Consider the following 21,668-nt stretch of genomic DNA (forward strand, 5'->3'; position numbering starts at 1 on the left):
CATAAAATCAAAATCTAGTTCACGATTGAATGTTCATCAATCGAGATTCAAGAGTCACTCATCATATTTAGAATTGCTAGGATTGTAATGTCCCCTCTTTAGTTCGACATGGCATTGATCATGGATTTGCCTATTCCAGACTCTCGTAGGCAAATGGTGTGGAAAGAGAGTCAATTTTGCGGATCAGATAGTCATATCTTGCTCTTGAAGAAGTGTTAAGAGGTTATATTTTATCATTATGTGATATTGGGGCCCACATGTTATAATTTTAATTTGAGTTGCACTTTTTATTTTATAAAATTACTTTATTATAAAAAAGTGCATTATAATGAGAAATTATAAAGGATGTTTCTAGAAGTTCTAGCAACTTCTTAGAAAAGTGAATAAATAGAGGGCTGGGCCTCTCATTTGGACATGCTTGGATTGGAAAACTCTTCTACTTCTTCATTGTGAAGACATTTGTGGACTTTGGATCTGCAAATTATTCGACCTTTGGGAACGAATCACTCCCTTGGATTGGCGACTTTGAGGGTGTGAAATATCACCTGAATTGTTGCATAATTGGAGTTGGTATTCAGCCATCTCATTGGAGCTTATTGAGAATTCATTGTTAGGGTTTGTTTTTGGTTGGAATAAGGATTTCAGATTTGCCCTATCATTGGAGAAGCATTTGACAAGAGTTTGAAGACAGAATAAGTGCATTTTCAGAATTGGCAAAGCAGGGTTCGGAACCACATAATTGCTCATATCTCCTCAACCCCTTGGAGTTATTTTTTATGGTTTTACAGGGTTACTACCTAACCCTAGGCGCCCATTTTCCTTGCATTTGGGGGTCCCAAAACCCTAATATTATTTTATTTCAGCAGCCGTACAGGTACGGCCTGGTACGGCCCTGCTAGTTTGGGCAGCAGCAGCAAATTAAGGACAGTTTGGGGGTGCGGTTGGAGGTCTTCATCAACGATCTGCAGCAAAACGTGGTGTTCTTCCATAGTTCTTCAAACCAGGTTCTTGCATTCTGAAATATATGTCAATTTTTGGGTAAATTTGCTGTCATACAGTCATTGTAATAATCAGTCCAGAATTGGTAATGAAATAATTTCAGAATTTATTGCATTGTAATTGAAATATAGTTCAATGACTTTATATATATTGTAATTCTGTGATTATATTCTGAAAGTATCAAATCTGAAATTACCATATTCTGAATATTGTTACGGTTACACGCCAAGTGTTTGACAAAATTCCTAAGTTCAGTTTGAGGGTTTCTGTGGCCTTTATAGAGAGGGTCATTACAGTGGTATCAGAGCTATAAGTCCTGCCATCCTGTGGAGGTCTTATAGGGAATTTGGAACAGCTGGATAGGAGGGAAAGTGTTTGACGAAATGTCAAAACACTAAAATCAGAGCATGTGACAAAGGCCTTGTAATTTTCGCAATACCAAAGCAAGACAAGATAGGATTTCTGACCTGCAGAGCGAACAGTCTAGCTCATCTATCCAGGTGGACATAGAATCCAGTCATACAGACACAGGGGAGGTATTTTTTGATCAAGACTACGACTACAATATGGATAGAGGCGGGAATGCCGGTCCAGATCCGCAAGAGGAAAGATTTTTACAGTTATTAGACACCTTGGCACAGGGACAGCGATTAGCCGAACAAAGAGCACAAGAACAGAATCAGAGAATGGAGCTTATGATGCAGATGATGGCTCGACAAATGGGGTTGAACGCTAACATAGGTGAAGGAAATAATCAGAATGGTCACAATCAGAATGGGAATAATCAGGATGAGAGACATAATGGAGGCGAACAAATTGGGAACAATTTCGGTCATGCCCCCCAGCAAGCTCGGACAGTAAGTTCGAGGCCTATGATTCCTACGTTCCTTCCTAGAGCTCCAAAGCAGCCGGTACCAGAACCCCAGATCACTAACATACAGGATCAGCTGAGGAGAGATTGGGAAGCAGGAGGACCAGATTTTACAGCTGCAATCACCTTTAGAGAGTATATGGATGTGCGGATGAAGCATATGCCCCGTGGACAAGACAGGACTCAGAACTATGAGCTACGAAAGAAAGTAGGAAAACTACAGTTACCATATTATGATGGCTCGGGGAAGTCTACAGCAAGAGCTTGGGTTCAAAAGCTTGACACATACTTTCAATTGAATCCTATGTCTGAGGAAGAAGCTATTAAGTATGCAGCAATTCACCTGGATGGGTTAGCACACGAATGGTGGCATCATGGTATGATCACTATGGGTCATGCACACATTACCTCATATGTGGCGTTTACGGAGAGACTGATTGAACGTTTTGATAAGAAAGATCCAGAACTCCATTTCAAGGAATTAGCCCAGCTTAAACAGTGGGGCTCATTGGAAACATACATTTCAGAGTTTCAGAAACTTGCAGTGTTAGTAAAAGATGTATCTGAACGAAGGCTATTGGTTTTATTTATGGATGGGTTAGTTGATCCGTTGAGAGGGTGGATTAAAGCTCTCAACCCTCCCACTTTGCAGGAAGCCATTAAGAAAGCTCGTGACATGGATTCCTCTTCAGCTTCTAAAAATAAATTTCAGGCAAAGAGTTTCCCTTCAGGAAAAGATAAGGACAGGAAACCCTTTCATAGAGAGGCATAGCTACCTAAGGAAGAAAGTAAGAGGCTGGACAAGGAGACACTTAATGACTTGCGTAGGAAGAAGCTATGCTTCTATTGCAAAGGCCCGTATGAGTACGGCCATGACTGTCCTATGAGGCCAAAAGGGAAGGCCAACCGAGCAATGTGGGCTTATTACGAAGGCTCAGATTCAGATGGTTCAGAACATCATGATGAGGATCCTGATGAAGCAGAGGGAGAGCAGGAGATAGACAGTGCAGGGCAAAGGTAGGAAACAGAGCTACATGTACAGGAAGCACGACTGTCTAGTATCCAGAGAGAGGGATCTTTCAGACTTCGGGGAGTCTTGGCTGGACAGAAGGTTATTACATTGTTGGACACAGGTGCCACGCATAATTTCATTGATGCACGATTTGTAGAGAAGCGTGGACTCATTACTGAGGAGTTCGAAGGACTAAGAGTCAAGGTAGCTGATGGATACACTCTTCGTTGTGACAGGATGGTACGAGACTTACCTTTGCACTTGAACAACTATGAGTTTAAGGCGGATTATCATGTGGTCAACATGGGTGACATGGACATAGTACTTGGGATGCAGTGGCGACATTCATTGAAGGTGGTTACCCTGAGATTAGAGGATATGGAGATACAATTCGAAATAAATGGTAGGATTCATGTGCTAAAGGCTATCCGTAATGGAGACATCAGGACTATCTCATTTAGGCGGCTGGAGAGATTAACTAGGCATAATGATATAGAGTGGGCAGCAGTTTGTACTTTGATACCTACACAGGAGGAGCAACATAAGGTGGAATATCATCCTGATATTCAGAGGTTGAGGATTAAGTACGAAAAGGTATTCAGTGAGATTCCACCAGGCAGGCCACCGGACAGAGGTATTGAGCATATTATTGAACTGGAGGAAGGTGCTAAACCTATCATGATCACACCATATCGACATCCAAAGCGACTCAAGGATGAGATCGAAAGGACCATTGAGGAGTTGCTAGCTATGGGGCACATCCGACCTAGTAAGTCACCTTTTGCATCCTCTGTTGTTTTGGTAAAAAAGAAGGATGGAATGCTTCGGATGTGTATTGATTACAGGGCATTAAATAAGAGAACCATTAAGAACAGGTATCCTATTCCTCGCATTGATGAGTTGATAGATGAATTGCATGGGGCCTGTTATTTCACGAAAATTGATTTGAGATCAGGATATCACCAGAGCAGAGTCCGTGAATAGGATATTGAGAAAACTGCTTTCAGATGTCATTGTGGGCACTTTGAGTTTGTAGTCATGCCTTTCGGCCTGACCAATGCACCTGCCACTTTCCAGTCCACTATGAACAGAGTTTTCCACCATCAGTTGAGGAAATTCGTGCTGGTGTTTTTTGATGACATTTTGATCTATAGCCGATCATGGCAGGAGCATATAGAGCATTTGGAGACGGTGTTGAGAATTCTACAGAAGGAGTCCTTGTATGCAAAGGAGTCCAAATGTGACTTAGGGATGACCGAGCTGTTATATTTAGGACACATCATTAGTGCAGAGGGAGTGCGGATGGATCCTGAAAAGATTCGCGCTATTGTTGATTGGCCTTCACCAGAGAACCTTACACAGTTGAGGGGGTTCCTTGGTTTATGTGGTTTTTACCGCAGGTTTGTCAGTGGCTACTCACGACATGCAACTCCCATGACAGATTTACTGAAAAAAGGGGAATTTGTGTGGACTCAGAAGGCACAGGACTGTTTTATGAGATTTAAGGAGATAATGACTACGTGCCCAGTTCTAGCATTACCTGATTTCACGAAGCCATTTGAGCTTCAATGTGATGCATCTGGAGAGGGAGTAGGTGCTGTACTTATGCAGAATAAGCACCCCATAGCTTATGAGAGCAGGAAGCTCAGAGGCCCTGAGCGTTCATTCAGTATATATAATAAGGAGATGTTGGCCATCATGCATGCTTTGGCCAAATTCAGACAATATCTTGTGGGTAGCAAGTTTTGTATTAAAACTGATCATAACAGTCTGAGGCATTTCTTGGGACAGCAGGACTTGAATGATCGCCAACAAAAGTGGGTAAGTAAGTTGCAGGCATATGATTTTGACATCTCATATGTCAAGGGAACTCAGAATGTTGTTGCAGATGCTCTATCTCGAAGGCCACACCTCACTCTTATGGTTCAGATATCAGAGGATTGGCGACACTTGATTATAGCAGAGTATGCCAGAGATACATGGGCCTCCGATATAGTAGAGGGAACAATGATTGATACCAGATACACACTTGTGGATGATTTGATCATTTACAAGAACAGGATTTACCTGGTCCCAGGATCAAAGGTTAAGCAACTGATTATGAGAGCACTTCACGACTCACCGACAGCAGGCCATCCCGAGTACTTCAAGACTTACAAGTCAGTTTGAGAGCGGTTCACTTGGAAAGGGCTGAAAGCTGATGTTTTGCAGTACGTTCGAGAGTGTCTTGTTTGCCAGCAAAACAAACAAGAACACAGCTATCCGGCAGGGCTCCTATAGCCACTTCCGATTCCCGACAGGAAGTGGGAATGCATCTCCATGGACTTTATCACAGGTTTGCCCAAGGTACAAGGACGAGATTGTATTTATGTGGTGGTAGATAGATTAACGAAATATGCTCATTTCTTTCCTATCACCACTACACATTCAGCAGCTCAGGTGGCAGAGGTTTTCTTTCGGGAGATTTTCAGATTGCACAGCTTGCCTCAGAACATTGTGAGTGATAGGGATAGCCGTTTCATGAGTCACTTTTGGCAGGAGGTATTCCGGTTATGTGGCACGGAGCTTACACCCAGCACTAGCTATCACCCACAAACCGATGGTCAGACAGAAATTGTGAACAAATGGGTGGAAGGGTATTTAAGGAATTATGTGGTAGCTCAGCAGCAAGCTTGGGTCAGATGGATATATCTCTGCGAGTATTGTTACAATACTACATATCATATGACTATACAGATGACACCCTTCATGGCACTTTACGGTTATGAAGCACCTAGTTTCCTGGATTTATTGTTGAGCGATAGCCGGGTACCCAGTGCAGGTGAATTATTACAGGAGAGTAAGGATATAGTTGCTACCCTCAAAGACAATATTGCAAGAGCTCAGAACCAGCAGAAGTAGTATGCAGACCAGAAGAGAACTGAGCGTAGTTTTGAGGTAGATGATATGGTTTACCTCATGTTGCAGCCATACAGGCAATCTACTCTTAAGAAGAGTGGGGCAGAGAAACTTAAGCCACGCTATTATGGACCATTCAGGATTATCAGGCGAGTTGGTGAAGTGGCTTATGAGTTGGAGCTTCCCGCAGACAGCAGAGTGCACAATGTGTTTCATGTGACACACCTCAAGAAGGCGTTGGGTCAGAATGTGGTGCCTTTTGCAGTATTACCTCCTTTAGACGATGAGGGAAAATTGATCTTAGTACCAGAATCCATCCTGGAGAGCAGAGAAAAGCAGCTTCGTAGAAGGGTGATCAGAGAATACTTGGTTAAGTGGAAAGATTTACCTGTTGAGGATGCTACTTGGGAGGGGGAGGCTATTTTGCATCACCCGGCGTTGAGATTGCTTGAGGCCAAGCAATTTCAAGAGGGGCGGATTGTAATGTCCCCTCTTTAGTTTGACATGGCATTGATCATGGATTTGCCTATTCCAGACTCTCGTAGGCAAATGGTGTGGAAAGAGAGTCAATTTTGCGGATCAGATAGTCATATCTTGCTCTTGAAGAAGTGTTAAGAGGTTATATTTTATCATTATGTGATATTGGGGCCCACATGTTATAATTTTAATTTGAGTTGCACTTTTTATTTTATAAAATTACTTTATTATAAAAAAGTGCATTATAATGAGAAATTATAAAGGATGTTTCTAGAAGTTCTAGCAACTTCTTAGAAAAGTGAATAAATAGAGGGCTGGGCCTCTCATTTGGACATGCTTGGATTGGAAAACTCTTCTACTTCTTCATTGTGAAGACATTTGTGGACTTTGGATCTGCAAATTATTCGATCTTTGGGAACGAATCACTCCCTTGGATTGGCGACTTTGAGGGTGTGAAATATCACCTGAATTGTTGCATAATTGGAGTTGGTATTCAGCCATCTCATTGGAGCTTATTGAGAATTCGTTGTTAGGGTTTGTTTTTGGTTGGAATAAGGATTTCAGATTTGCCCTATCATTAGAGAAGCATTTGACAAGAGTTTGAAGACAGAATAAGTGCATTTTCAGAATTGGCAAAGCAGGGTTCGGAACCACATAATTGCTCATATCTCCTCAACCCCTTGGAGTTATTTTTTATGGTTTTACAGGGTTACTACCTAACCCTAGGCGCCCATTTTCCTTGCATTTGGGGGTCCCAAAACCCTAATATTATTTTATTTCAGCAGCCGTACAGGTACGGCCTGGTACGGCCCTGCTAGTTTGGGCAGCAGCAGCAAATTAAGGACAGTTTGGGGGTGCGGTTGGAGGTCTTCATCAACGATCTGCAGCAAAACGTGGTGTTCTTCCATAGTTCTTCAAACCAGGTTCTTGCATTCTGAAATATATGTCAATTTTTGGGTAAATTTGCTGTCATACAGTCATTGTAATAATCAGTCCAGAATTGGTAATGAAATAATTTCAGAATTTATTGCATTGTAATTGAAATATAGTTCAATGGCTTTATATATATTGTAATTCTGTGATTATATTCTGAAAGTATCAAATCTGAAATTACCATAGTCTGAATATTGTTACTGTTACACGCCAAGTGTTTGACAAAATTCCTAAGTTCAGTTTGAGGGTTTCTGTGGCCTTTATAGAGAGGGTCATTACAAGGATTCTCAAGGAAACCCTCATCATCTCCAACTGCTGTAGGTTCAGGATCATTTCAACCCAAAGTGGGTCCACTTGGACTAGATGCACCATGTGTTGTGATCATCGTCATCATGATCATGATCATCTATGATTGTGGTAAGCTTGTGAATCATTGCATCAAAGGTAGCACACTCAGGGGCTACATTCTAAGCTTGGCTGCTCCTTGTTTTGATCGTCCTTAAGTAACAAAAGATGCAAGTTGCTATGAATGCAAAATAAATCTTCAGCTTTTTTTTTTTGAGCTCAAGTAGTTACGCTCCATTGAGTGGATCAATGAGTATGTACTTCAATTCCACTCAACATCAGAAGAACTTGCAACCTGGACTGTGTTCACAAAAATTAAACATAAAAATGAAAAGCGAATTAAAGAATATTAAGTACTAAATTGTAGGATACAAGTGGTAAACAAAAACAAAAAAAGATTTTGTGAGAGGCTCTTAATTGCCAAAGTGTGTAGATACTTAAATGGTTGACCATAGAGGTACCACCATGTTATCGATAGCTCCCATGTCATTTCGGTCCCTTATTGCAATTGGACAAAGTTTTATTCCCAAGACAAATAAGGCATTCTGTACTAACTTTTTTGTGTGTTTCATCATCTTGAATGTCTTTGAAAACCTTTATTGCACCCATTAGCAACTTCTTCGGCCACATATGGTGCTACTCTACTTGGCATAGATTGTATTTCCTTGCTATTATACCTCGTGTTATAGTTTGTGGCTGCAATAGAAATATTTATCTCTGAACATTAATTCTGTTATAAGTCACCTTCAGCTGAAAGGACTTTTATGATAATTGTAATATTAACTATAATGATATGAGCCATTTATCATGCATTAAGGTATGGAAATATGAAGAGTTGTTTTTGTAAAAAAGAGTTATATTGTTGGGTATTTAAGGAGATATCTCGTTGTAAAGTGAAGAGTCTCTTGTTGGATAATCCTATGTGTTTCCTGTATCTTTTGGGTCTTCCTTATTATTGATAATCTCTGTTTTCTGGGCTAAAACCAACATGGTATCAAAGCCACGAAATAATGGCAGTAAAGGAGTAGCAATGTTCTGTGAAGTTGTGATATAAATTCTCACTCTTGGAAGCTCATGATTAGCTTTATCGTGAAATCAATAATTGGCTATAGTCTTTGGTGTTTGAGCCTGTCTAGGTGTTTACATTTGTGGAGGATGAGTGTACACAAGAGGAGAAGCAACATGAGCGTACACACTAAATATTACTATTATCGGCAACATATTGTAATTAAAATCGGGGCTGTGCAATTTCATAGTCTAGAACTCTTCCCCAATTTGGGTTTCTTTCTGGTGATTCTAACAAATTGGTTGCATATATTGCATGCATTTGTTGATGAATGCATCAAGTATATCTAGGAAGCAACTTGGCTACATAATCATTTGCCCTTTGTCATTTCTATGGTCTAGTTCAGCTATCATTAATTTGCAGCACAACCTGGCTTGTAATGACATCATCATCTTAGGTTATTGTTTCGTAGATATTAGTACAAGAGATATTGACTGTGTGCCTTTGTTGCTGGAGACATTAAGATCAAAACTGTTTTCGTTACCTCTCGACTTCTCTCTAGTGTCTATAATTTTGATATATCTCTCACGACACTCTCGTGTGTACATTCAAAGTTGTGCATTCTGTATTTGTTAAAACAAAATATTTGTAGCTGAAGTCTTTCATATTGTCTAGTGTTGGATTTATCTTTGCCATTTTTTGGTAACATCGACATTAGGATGAGTCCTCTTCAATGATTCTTTCTCTCCTTCCCTGTATCTTTTATATGGCATTCTATGGATGTCTGCGCAACGCCACACAAAACCATCATTACCTACTTGAAGGGAAATAGGTTATTGGTCTTCAAAAATCACTGGTGTGAGTTTCTAATAGGGGTGCTAGCATATCCAAAGATGGTTGAACATCATACTGTTACATAGGGACATTATCGCATATATCCATCACATATTGGAGCTTGATCAATCCGAAGGAAAGGTTGGAACAATAGGCATAATAATCTTTATCACCAAATTGTTCATAACTCACTGTGAAACAAATACATATCTTTTCACCTAGGCAAAGCCCTCTTTTAGAGAGTACAAGTGTACAGACCTTCCTCTTGTAGGATCACATACATATTATCTCACAGACCATGGGTTGTGGGGTTAGATGAAGGTGGTATCAGTGATAATGGTTGACATAATTTTTATGTGTACATGGTGTGTTAAATGGTGGCCCTAGAGAATATACAAGCTTGTTGAGTTATCATTGTCTTTGTTGAGCAATTGCTTGCTCACATGAGGAATACAAACCGGCATGAGTAATTGTGTTGTTCAAGACGATAGCATGGAGAAAACAATTTGAAATGTGTAACTGCCATGGATAGAGAAAGTAGCATTGGATTGTATTCTGTGAGTGGGAGAATATATCATGGAGAATACAATTTTGCACATTTCTTCTACTTATTGCCAAAACCTGAAGATAAGTATTGTTGTGTTTTTATTACTCATGTGTTAGTTTTTGAGTCATTACATTGGCTATAGAGGCTTAGATTGAAATCTTTTTGTGTATATATACGTATGAATGGTGTGATAAATATCTATGGATATAGGGTCTTAGTAACTTGAGCAAGCTAAGAACAATATGTCAATAAATATTAAACAAAGTTATATTCAATTTGATAATTGAACGTAACATATATATAAAAAATAAAAATAAATTAAATTTAGTAATTACATTTTTATCTTCAACAACTACAATTTGGAGAATGATCTAAATATCGATTATGACATTTGATGGTTTGTTGCAAACATTTGTATGTCCTCCACCTCTTGGTATATTTGTTTCACCCAATCTATCTGAGTGCCAATTTTTTGCATGACAAAGTTGAGGGACTTTTGGTGCATGGTGTCCAAGAAATATGGTCATAACACCCCTGGACCAAAGCATCTGCACCTTTACAATTTTTTGCATTGTCGGTAATCGCTTGAACCACATTCTCACTACCCACCATCTTTATGGCCTTAATGAGAATTGGAAATGAATTGTGAATCTTTCAGTTCCCCTTCACAATTGACTACCTTTAAAAACATTGTACTTTTGGGGGGGACACTAAAAACACATTAATCGATGAATGGTTTCTTGCATCCTTCCATCCTTTAGAAACAATAGAAATACTCAAGTTTTCCAAGAATTTTGATTGGTCAAAGAGATCTCTCTAGAGAAGTCTTCTCTTTTTGTAATAGGTTGGCATACACCTTTGAATGCCTAGAACCTATTGAAAATGAAAAGGAGTAACTGAGAGGGGAGGGGTGAATCAGTTACCACTAAAACAAATCCTAGATCCCTTAAGATGTCAACACATCTTTAAATCAAATCCCCACTGGAATTCGGTTAACATTGAATATATTACTGTCACTTAGTTAAAATTGAATATATTACTATCACTCGGTTAACACTGAATATATAACTGTCACTTGTTTAACACATAATATATTACTGTCACTTTGTTAATATAGAGATAAATATATCTTAAGATATTTAATGTGTTTAGCCTTAATTAACTTAGTTGCAAAAGCATAAATGAAATAACATGAACACAAGAGACATCAAGGTTTAACGTGGAAACTCAATTTGGGAAAGCCATCAATTGCAACTAGTTATTGTGTTTCACTCTTTTGAAGTGAGCCCTGTTAGGAGCCAACCTTGTTAAAGGTTACAAAACACATTGTTAGGTGTGACCCTGTTAGAGGATTTAATTCACCTTGTTAAGAGTGGCCTTGTTAGAGGTTTTCAGACACTTCAATCTGGAAATACCACTTTGTTAGAGGATTTGCAAAATAGTTGTTAGGCTAACTCAGTTAGGAGATTTGATTCACAGCTAACAATGTCTTGACCTGATTGCTGATGCAACTGTCTTTGCTGATTTAGATCTTGGTTTTGGCTTCATTGCTTGATCCTCCTTGATTAGAATGTTCTTTGCAGCTCGGTCAACTTCGATACTCTGCCCTCTCATAGATATCCTTCAAATTCGCTTCCTTATTCATCTTCTTCAGTTTCACATTTCAGTCCTCAACTTGACCTTTCATTTATATGAATCACCTTGTCAAGTCGGCTTGAATGCTCTTTTAATCAAACAATTATCATCCCTTAAGTCGACATGTATTAACCAATAAGTTTATCAAACTTAATATACTAATAGTCGGCTAATACAAAATCGAGTACTTGGTTGACATAGAGGATCTCGACCAACTCGGTTGGAACAGGAGTTCTGTGGTTAACCGTCCCAACTCGGTCAATGCTGATTTCATGCTGACTTTCCTTTAATAACCAACTGAGCTCGGTTAATACTGACTTGGCCTTGTTAACTGACTAAGCTCGGCCAATATTGTCTCAGAACTTGGTTATAACTAAACACTCGACATATACAGTAAATTCTTGTCACTAACTGCTCGGTGAAGGCTTGACATTTTGTGTAACATCAAAGACAACATCTAATTGAATAACTGTTTTCAACAATCTCCCTCTTTGGCATTGATGGAAACACGTTATAATACGAAGAAATTTTAAAGCAAAATAGAGGGATAATATCCTTAGTTTCATTTTAATTCTCATCAGTGAGAACTCCCTTTGACATCAATCTCTCCCTTTGGAATGATTTTTTCCGACTGCAATTTCTGATATGGCAGCAAACTCTCCCAAAATTTCTTTTCAAAATATGACAACTCTCCCTCTTTGACATCTCATGCCAAAGACAACAATCAATGGATTTGCCATGTACTTGATGTAGTAATTTATATGCAATCTGCTTTGACAATACTATATCAACTTGACTGATCTTCAAATGCTAGGTTGATTCATCAATATCTTTGTTTAGTGAGCTTCAGATGGGGGAATGACCCCTAGCGTGCCTCTTAGATATAAAAATGCATCCTTAAGTAATGCCTTGGTGAACATGTCTGCAATTTGTTCTTTTGTATTCACATATTCCAATCTCACTTTTGTCTTGCTCTAATTCTCTCAGAAAATGATATTTTATTGCAATGTGCTTTGTGTTGGTATGCGTCACTGAATTCTTGGATATGTTAATTGCACTGGTGTTATCACAAAAGATAACTACTAGATCCTTGATTTCTCCTTCATATTTGACAATAGTTGTTTGAACCAAATGATGTTGGAACAATTGACTACTGCTGCAACATATTCTGCTTCTATTGTAGATTGAGAGATGCAATTCTGTTTCTTGCTTGTCCAAGACACTAGGCTCTTTCCAAGAAAGAATGCTCTACCACTAGTGCTTTTCTTGTCATCAATGCTTCCTGCCCAATCAACATCCGTGAAGGCTTTCAAATCAAAGTTGCCGTCTTTCTTATACCACAAACCATAGTCTTTAGTACCTTTTGGATATCTCATAATTCTTTTATTGTCATTATATGATTTTCTTTTGGATTAACACAAAATCTTGCTACCATACCAACTGCTAATGCAATATGAGGTCTTGTATGTACCACATACCAAAGTTTTGCAATTATTGATCTATATGTAGTCTGATCTACCTCTTTGGAATCATCATTTTTGGAAAGCTTATCTCTAGTAGACATAGGTGTTCCAACTAGTCTAGAATCCTCCATTCCAAATTTCTTCAATATCTCCTTGATGTACTTTGATTAAGTAACGTAGATGCCATCCTTCTTCTGTTGAATTTGTAGGCCAACAAAGAATTTGATCTCTACAAACATTGACATTTCAAATTCTTTACTCATTTCCTCAGAAAAAGATTTGCATAAGTTATCATGGCCAGTGAATAATATCTTCTTTTCTGGTCCTTCCTTGATGTATAGATTATTGTTGTCATTTGTCCTTTGAAAACGTATTCTTACCAAATAACTATGCAATCTTTCATACCAGGCTCTGGGGGCTTGTTTGAGACCATATAAAGCTTTGTGTAATTTGTAATCCATATCCCTTTTGTTAGGATCTATGAAACCTTCAGGTTGCTCAATGTAGACTTCTAGGATTCCATTCAAGAAAGTTGACTTTACATCCATCTGATATACTTTGAATCCTTTATATGCAACATAAGCAAGTAGTGTTCTAACACCTATTCGTCTTACAACAAGAGCAAAAGTTTCTCCATAATCAATACCTTTTTCTTGAGCATAAGCTTTGCATACTAATCTTGCCTTGTTCCTTGATACTTCTCCATTTTCATTCAACTTATTTCTAAATACCCTTTTTGTCCCCATTACATTTTTGTCCTTGGGTCTAGGAACAAGAATCCAAGTTTTGTTCCTTTCAATTTGTTCAATCTCTCCATTCATTGCCTCAATCCAACTTCCATTGTCTAATGCATCTTTAACAGTTCTAGGTTCAAACGTAGTAAGCAAACATGTACCTTTTAGTTTGTTCCTTATCATTGTGCCTTTTGAGTGATCTGTAGTGATTTGTTTAGGTGCATGATACCTTTTGACATATCTAGCAAGTATAGGTTCTTTCTGGATTTTGGACTTGATTCACTCAGTTCACCTTGCTCACAATGATCTTCTGAATCATGCTCCTTTCCCACTGTCTGTAACTCGGGTTCTTCAGAATGAGACTTGGGTTCCATTGTCTGAAACTCTTGTCCTTCTGACTGAGACTCAGGTCCCTTAGAATGTAACTCATGTTGCATTGGCTACAACTCGGGTTGAACTGGAGATTTAGGGGACTCGAGTGGTGAAGATTGTTGATTTACAATTGCATTTGTTTGAATTTCAGGTAAAGTATCAGGTTCAAAGTATACAAAATTTCTGTAGTTTTCAGGTTCTCTATTGTTGCGTTCTTCACTCTTTTCTGCAAACTCATCAATTTTTACATGTGCACTCTCTATAACCTTTAGAGTAGTAATATTCAGGCATTTATATACTTTGCTTTTGTTGGAGTATCTTAAGACTATGCCTTCATCACTTTTCACATCAAATTTTTCTTTCCTTGATTCTTTTAAGATATAACATTTGCTTCCAAATACTTTGAAATAACAAAAATTAGGTTTATAGCCATACCATAATTCATAAGGTGTTTGATCTGTACCTTTCTTTAGTTGAACTTGGTTTAAGGTATGAATTGCTGTTCTGATTGCTTCCTATTAGTATTTGATTGCAATATTTTTCTTTAACATCAGTGTTCTTGCACAATCTATAATGGATCTATTTCTTCTTTCTACTATGCCATTTTGCTGAGGTGTACTAGGTGCAAATACCTGTCTTTTGATTCCTCTTTCATTGCAGAATTCATTGAATTCATTTGAGATGAATTCTTCTCCTTTATCTGACCTTAGACATTTTCGTTTCTTTCTCCACTCTAGCTAGATACCACTTGAATTTTGAGAGGCTTCAGATTTATCTTTTTAAGTACATCACTGTCATCATCCTAGAATAATCATCAACAAATAAAATGAAATACTTATCTCCACAGTAGCTTTCTATGCCAATAGGTCCACAAAGATCTGTATGAACTAGCTTCAAAACTTATTTAGAATGATAATTCTTGCTTTTGAAGCTTGTCTATCCCATCTTCCCAATTTGTCAATTTTTGCACATGCCCATATCAAGTTTCCTTAGACTAGGAATGCCTCTCACTTTTTTATTCTTGTTTGTGTTGACCAGGTTATCAAGATTCACATCACACAATCTTCTATGCCATAACCAGCTTTCCTCTACTTGTGCTAAGAAACATGAACTTATAGTTTGATCTAGATAGAATAGATTACCTCTAGTTTGATTGCTAGTCCCAACTAGATTTCCTTTCCCATCCAGTAGCTTGGCCTTTCCATACATGAATTCTACCATAAATCCAATGTTGTTCAACTGTGCCACACTAAGTAGATTGTGCTTCAGTCCTTTAACCCGGTAAGCATTGTCACATCTGAGTATATCAGTTAATGCAATCCAACCTTTTCCCTTTACATAACAAGGTTCATCATTTCCAAATCTGACACTCTCTTCATCTTAATGTTCCAAGTGCTCAAATTTTGTTTTATCACCAGTCGTAGTGAGAACAACCACTACCTATGATCCATGTGCCATTCTTGCTAATATGAGAAATGAGGGAAATCTTATCATTTTCATCATCTGATTCATCTTTAATAGCAATGTAAACCATTTCATCATCATCACTACTACCAGAGTCTTTAGCCATCTAACAAGATTTCTTACATTAATCTTTGTAGTCTTTGTAGCTTTCGAAAATTTTCTTCCCCTTTTACTTGTCATGCTTCTATTCTTCTTTGCCTTCTTTTTTTGGACACCTTGTAGCAATGTGACCAACTTCTTCACAAGAAAAATAGATTAGGGGTATTTTACCTTTGTACTTTCCTTTCCCCTTAGGGAATCTTCTTGCAAGTAGGGCTTCAATGACTTCAAGGTCATCATCAGAATCATCTTCATCTTCATTGTCAAACTTTTTGCCTTTAGATTTCTCACCTTTGTTTTTGAGTGATAGTTTAGCTTGAAATGCAGACTCAATGCTACCAGAGATACGAACATAGTTATCAAAGTTGTCTAACTCAAACGCTATCAACCTTCCCACTATTGCATCCAAATTTATATCATTTTTGAGATCACATCTCATTTCTTGAATATCTGAAACTCTAATTGCATATATAGGAAGAACAGTTCTGGGTACCTTGTTGACCACTGTCACATCATCTATTTTCTCTCCTGAGGCTCTGATTGCACTCACACTTGCTTTGATTCTTTCACTGTATTTTGCAACGTTTTTGTCTTCTCTCATCTTCATTTGATCAAATTGACCTCTTAGACTTTTTGCCTCAGCTTTCCTCACATTGCCATCTCCTCCATAGATATCTTTCAGCTTGACCCACATTTCATGAGCAGTAGGACAATCTTTGACTTCTTCATATTCAGTATAATTGAGAGTAGAAGTAATGTCAATCATCATTATGTTATGATTATTTTTTTCCACAATTTGATCCATAGAAAAAGGTCCAGCAAGTGCCACATAGCTGTTCTCTAGGTGTTTTAGGTCTGTGTCTCCAATGGTTGCCAAATGTAGCTTCATGAGTTCCTACCATGCTTGGAAGTTATCTCTGTTCAACTTAGGAATTTCCCTTTTGTAAGACATCTTGATCTTTAGCTTAGGTCCTTGAAACCTTATCTGCAAGCACCGACAACTCTAATAACAATTGTTGGAAATGAAAAGGAGTAACTAAGAGGGGAGGGGGGAATTAGTTACCACTAAAACAAATCCTAGAACCCTTAAGATGTCAACACAACTTTAAATCAAATCCTTGCTGAAACTCGATTAACACTGAAGATAAACCTGTCACTCGTTTAACACAAAATATATTATTGTCACTCGGTTAACACAAAATATAATACTGTCACTCGGTTAACACAGAGATAAATACATCTGAAGGTATTTGATGTGTTTAGCCTTAATTAACTTAGCTGCAGAAGAATAAAGGAAATAACATGAACAAAAGAGACATCAAGATTGAACGTGGAAATCCAATTTGGGAAAACCACCATTTGCAACTAGTTATTTCTTTTCACTCTTCTGAAGTGAGCTCTGTTAGGAGCCAGCCCTATTAGGAGTCAACTCTATTAAAGGTTATAAAACACACTGTCAGGTGTGACACTGTTAGAGGATTTAATTCACCTTGTTAGGAGTGGCCTTGTTAGAGGTCTTCAAACACTTTAATCTAGAAATGCCACCTTGTTAGAGGATTTGCAAAATAGCTGTTATGCTAACTTAGGAGTTTTGATTTACTGCTACAATTATTACAGAGTAACAATGACTTGACTTGATTGTTGATGCAATTGTCTTTGCTGATTCAGATCTGGCTTGATTACTTGATCCTCCTTGATCAGAATGTTCTTTGTAGCTCGGTCAACTTGGATACTCTGCCTTCTCACAGATATCCTTCAAATTCACTTCCTTTATTCATCTTCTTCAATTTCACATTTCAATCCTCAACTTGAGCTTTCATTTATATGAATCATCTTGTCAAGTCGGTTGTTGCCGGTAAATTCTATATTGTAGCCGATGGGTATAATAGTATTTGAATGGGCGTGTGACGATTGAGTCACCCCTTCAAGAAAGTATATGTACACCATCCAAAAGGAACTTTGGAGAATCATCATAATCATTGTAATCAAATTGTAAGCATTGAGTGCATATTGCATATGTGAATAAAGTATCTGTTCTGTGTTATATCTTACTATACTACATGTGTTAAGTATCTTTTTACCCTGTACGGTAAAAATTTGGCGCTGCTGCCAGTCAAACCTAGAACGAAGGAAGTGCAATGAAGATTAATGCCTAATTTTCTTAACAAGGATAGAAATAAGATAAAAGATAAGGATGAAATACGCACAGTACGGGAAGTTTTAATTTAAGCACAACTGGTGGAGTGCAGACAAAAGCTTTAGAAGATTGTCGATGGACATCGAGGGGGTGGAGGGGCACAGACAGAGGGAGTGCATTCACCTAGCAGATCGAGGAGTGCTGAGGAATTGCTAGAAGAGACTCGATAGTGGTTAAATTTGGTAGAAGAGACAAGGGAGGAGTTCCTTAACTTGTATACGTCGATGGTAGAGAATTTAGATGGAAGGGAAGTAACTCACATGGTTTGAAGTGTCGAAGGAGCATGAGTGTGGAGTAAACTCTTCCTTCTTGATACACTCGACAAATGGATACAAGTAGAGAATCAAACAACTTCGCTTGAGGAAGATCTTTTCTCACCAGGTAATGTGGTTGTTGGAAATAGGATCGTTGTTCGAAGCAGTGCGGTTGTGCAGAACAGTGCGGGTGCTCAGAACAATGTGGGTACACAACAGTTTCCTCAGAATCAGAAGAAAGTAGTAATGGCAGGACCAAAGGAGAAGTTGCCGAAGTTTAATGGTGACGAGACGGCAAATTCGATCAGACATTTCAAGACGTGTGAAACAATATAGATCGCAAATGGTGTAACGCACGAGGATGATTGGGTCTGATAGTTTCTAGCAACCCTGCGGGGTGTGGTAATTGATTGGTTTGCAGACGTGGATCCTTAAAAATTGACTACATGGGCAGAAGTTAGAAAGGAGTTCATAGCAGAGTTCCGATTGCTACAAGACGATAACGAAATTGAAGCAGAAATATACAGCACAAAGCAAGGAAAGAACGAAATGATCCGTGCCTATGCAAGACAGTTGAAAGAGTTGGTGGAGAAAATGGAGAGCCAATTGGCTGATGGATTGAAAAAACAATGGTTTGTGGAGGGGCTACGACCGACTCTGAAGAAGAAAATGAAGATTGTGCCTCCAACATTGTACACAGATGTGTCTGATAGGGTGATGGATCTGGAAAGCGAACAAAAAACAAGTAAGAAGAAGAAGCACAAATTGTCGGATTCAGCTCCACAAGTAGCAACAGTGATGAAGAATCAAGCAAGAAAGTTCGAGCGTTACAAAAGGATATGCTACGGATGATGAAAGAATTAAAAAATTTGAAAAAGAATTTGGACTCGGTGAAGGGAGAATTGTGGTGTACGAACTGTAAAGAGGAAGGCCATACAAAGGGCTCCTGCCCGAAAAAACAATTTTGTGATATCTGCCAGGTTGCAAGACATTCCATAAAAGAATGCCTGTTCAATATGAAGTCAAAAGGACATTGTCGACGTGAGTTTTGTATCACTTAAATAACATATTAGTAATTGAATATTTGATACGGAGTATCAAACATACAATTCCTCTCTTGAAAAGCTATTGCTCATGGGATATGAGAATAACTCTAATGTTCCTTACTCTCGTGGATACTCGCTCAGTTTTACCAATGTGATTCGCTGGTAATCACGTAGGTGACCCTATGCTATTCGTTCGAGGATGACTTGGACTTTGGTAGGATGAAGATGATGGTGGTGATGATGGAGGATGCGTTTGCTAATGTAATGTCCCCAGTTCCTCCATTTAGAAAACAGGGACATTATTTTAAAAAAACCTTAATGTTATTGATTATCTTTTAGTGTTTCCATATATTTTCTTATCATGTTTTCTGATGCCCTTCCTTTTAAATTTGTTCTCCATTATATACCTAGTCTATTTTAATCTCCAAAAGACATGATTGAACAAAAACAATTATTAATATTAGTTTAATAATTGTTCAACTATAATTATATTTATAATCATATTTTACCTTTGATTAATTATGTTTGATTAACATTATCTTATATCACCTTTTTAATAATATTATATTTTATTATAATCATCTTTATTATGATATTCCTTCTTGATATTATTATAATATATTTAATAATATTATTATAATACTATGATAATATTATAATATTATTATTATGTTTTCTTGTTAATTATTCCTTCTTGGCTACTATCATATTATATTATTATTATCAACATAATTATTATAATATTATGTTATCTTTTAAAATTTATTATTTGTTTGACTCATTATATTATTGAATTTTATTAGAAAAATAGGGGACATGACAGTCCACCCTTCCCAAAATTGCTTGTCCTCAGGCAATTCAATATTCTCCGCTTGTGATTTGGTCGATGCATCTCACTATGGGCCTGCAAAAATAATTTCAACTTTGCGATTAAATCATTATAAATTTATAAATTTAAAGATTGCAAGATTCAATTTAAATTACTAGGATCAATGTAAAGAGAGAACTTATCTTGATGTACTAGAGCTCCATGATGATTCCTGACAAATGTACCCTGAGAGAGACTTTGTCTTGCCTCAGGCCTCTCATTAATCCCTAGGAGAGACTTTATCTCTTTCTAGAGCCTTTTTTTGGGATATCCCTCTCATAATTCCTTAGGAAAGACTTTATCCCATCCTAAGCCCCCATGGATATCCCTTGAGGAGTATCCATTTCCATTTAATCCTTAGGAGAGACTTTATCTTGTCCTAGGCCCTAGTGGATATTCCTTTAGAATTATCCCTCTTTATGATCCTTAGGAGAGACTTTATCTCATCCTAAGCCCTTATGGATATCCCTTTAGGAGTATCCATCTCTATTTAATTCTTAGGAGAGACTTTATCTCGTCCTAGGCCTTTATGAGTATCCCTTTAGGATGTACCCACCTCTGTGGACAATGGGGAGACTTTATCTCATCCCGAGTCACTAAGGATATCCCTTTAAGAGTATCCCTCTCTATTTAATCCATAGGAGAGACTTTATCTCATCCTAAGGCCTTTCGGGGTATCCCCTTTAAGGTTACCCATTTCTATAAATCTTGGGAGAGACTTTATTCCTTCCCAAGTCTTTAGAAGTGTATGATCTCTGTAGTTTTATACAAGGAAGATTTGAGTATAAATACAATTGAAGAGTTGTATTAATATAATTATTATAGATTCTCATAATTAATTACTAGGTATAGCTACTACTAAAGTTGGATAATCCCTTCCATTCTTCTCTATTATTGATTACTAATTCCCTTCTCGAATTCATGCATCAAGTGGAATCTCTTCAAAGACCATCGGTTCTCTTCTTCACTTGGTGCCTTGATACCACCGTAATGTCCCTTCCAGGATATCTAAAAACTTTGGAACAAGATACTTGTGTTCTTTTACCTTATTCCTTTGTAGTTCAGTATTAGTAATGAATAGTTAATATTACTATTGGACAGATTTATGATAATATATGCACTTAAGAAGCTGAAGAGATCTTGTTTTGAAGATTAATCCTTCCTATTTCAGATATGTCTGAAATGTGCAATTTACAATCTTTGTGGTCTATGATAGGAGTGTTATCTTGCAGCTGATGAAACTATGACAAATAATCTTTAAGACTTTGCTACTGTAATGACCCTTGTGACTGTTGGCTCTCCTTCAAAGATTATCTGTTCCTTAATTCCAAGATAGGAATTATAATTCTCAATAGAGTGTCTTTCCTATATTTGCAACTTGATGCTATGATCCTTACTATGTGGATGAATACCCACTCCTGATATACCTTTTGTTTCTTCTTATTGTTCTTGTATCGGCTACTGCAAATGGATTGGATTAGTTGGCTGAATGTTTAATGTGTCATGCTTCTCACAATTGATAGGTATGGTCTTTCTTTAGCTGAATTCTTGATCTAATAATCAATGATTTTTCTCTCCCTTCATCTATTGACATTTACTCATAGAGGGCTCTAA

At 37.7% G+C, this 21,668-nt stretch overlaps 1 protein-coding gene across 4 annotated transcripts in view; it reads left to right on the forward strand.

Annotated features, from left to right (window-relative positions):
* Positions 1 to 21,668, forward strand: part of LOC149561638 (uncharacterized) — a 165,832-nt gene that overhangs the window by 59,547 nt on the left and 84,617 nt on the right. The gene's annotated exons all lie outside the window — the stretch shown is intronic.

This window comes from Cupressus sempervirens, chromosome 4, assembly GCF_028749045.1.
Source record: "Cupressus sempervirens isolate cs-2001-9-10 chromosome 4, ASM2874904v1, whole genome shotgun sequence".
Taxonomy (NCBI): domain Eukaryota; kingdom Viridiplantae; phylum Streptophyta; class Pinopsida; order Cupressales; family Cupressaceae; genus Cupressus; species Cupressus sempervirens.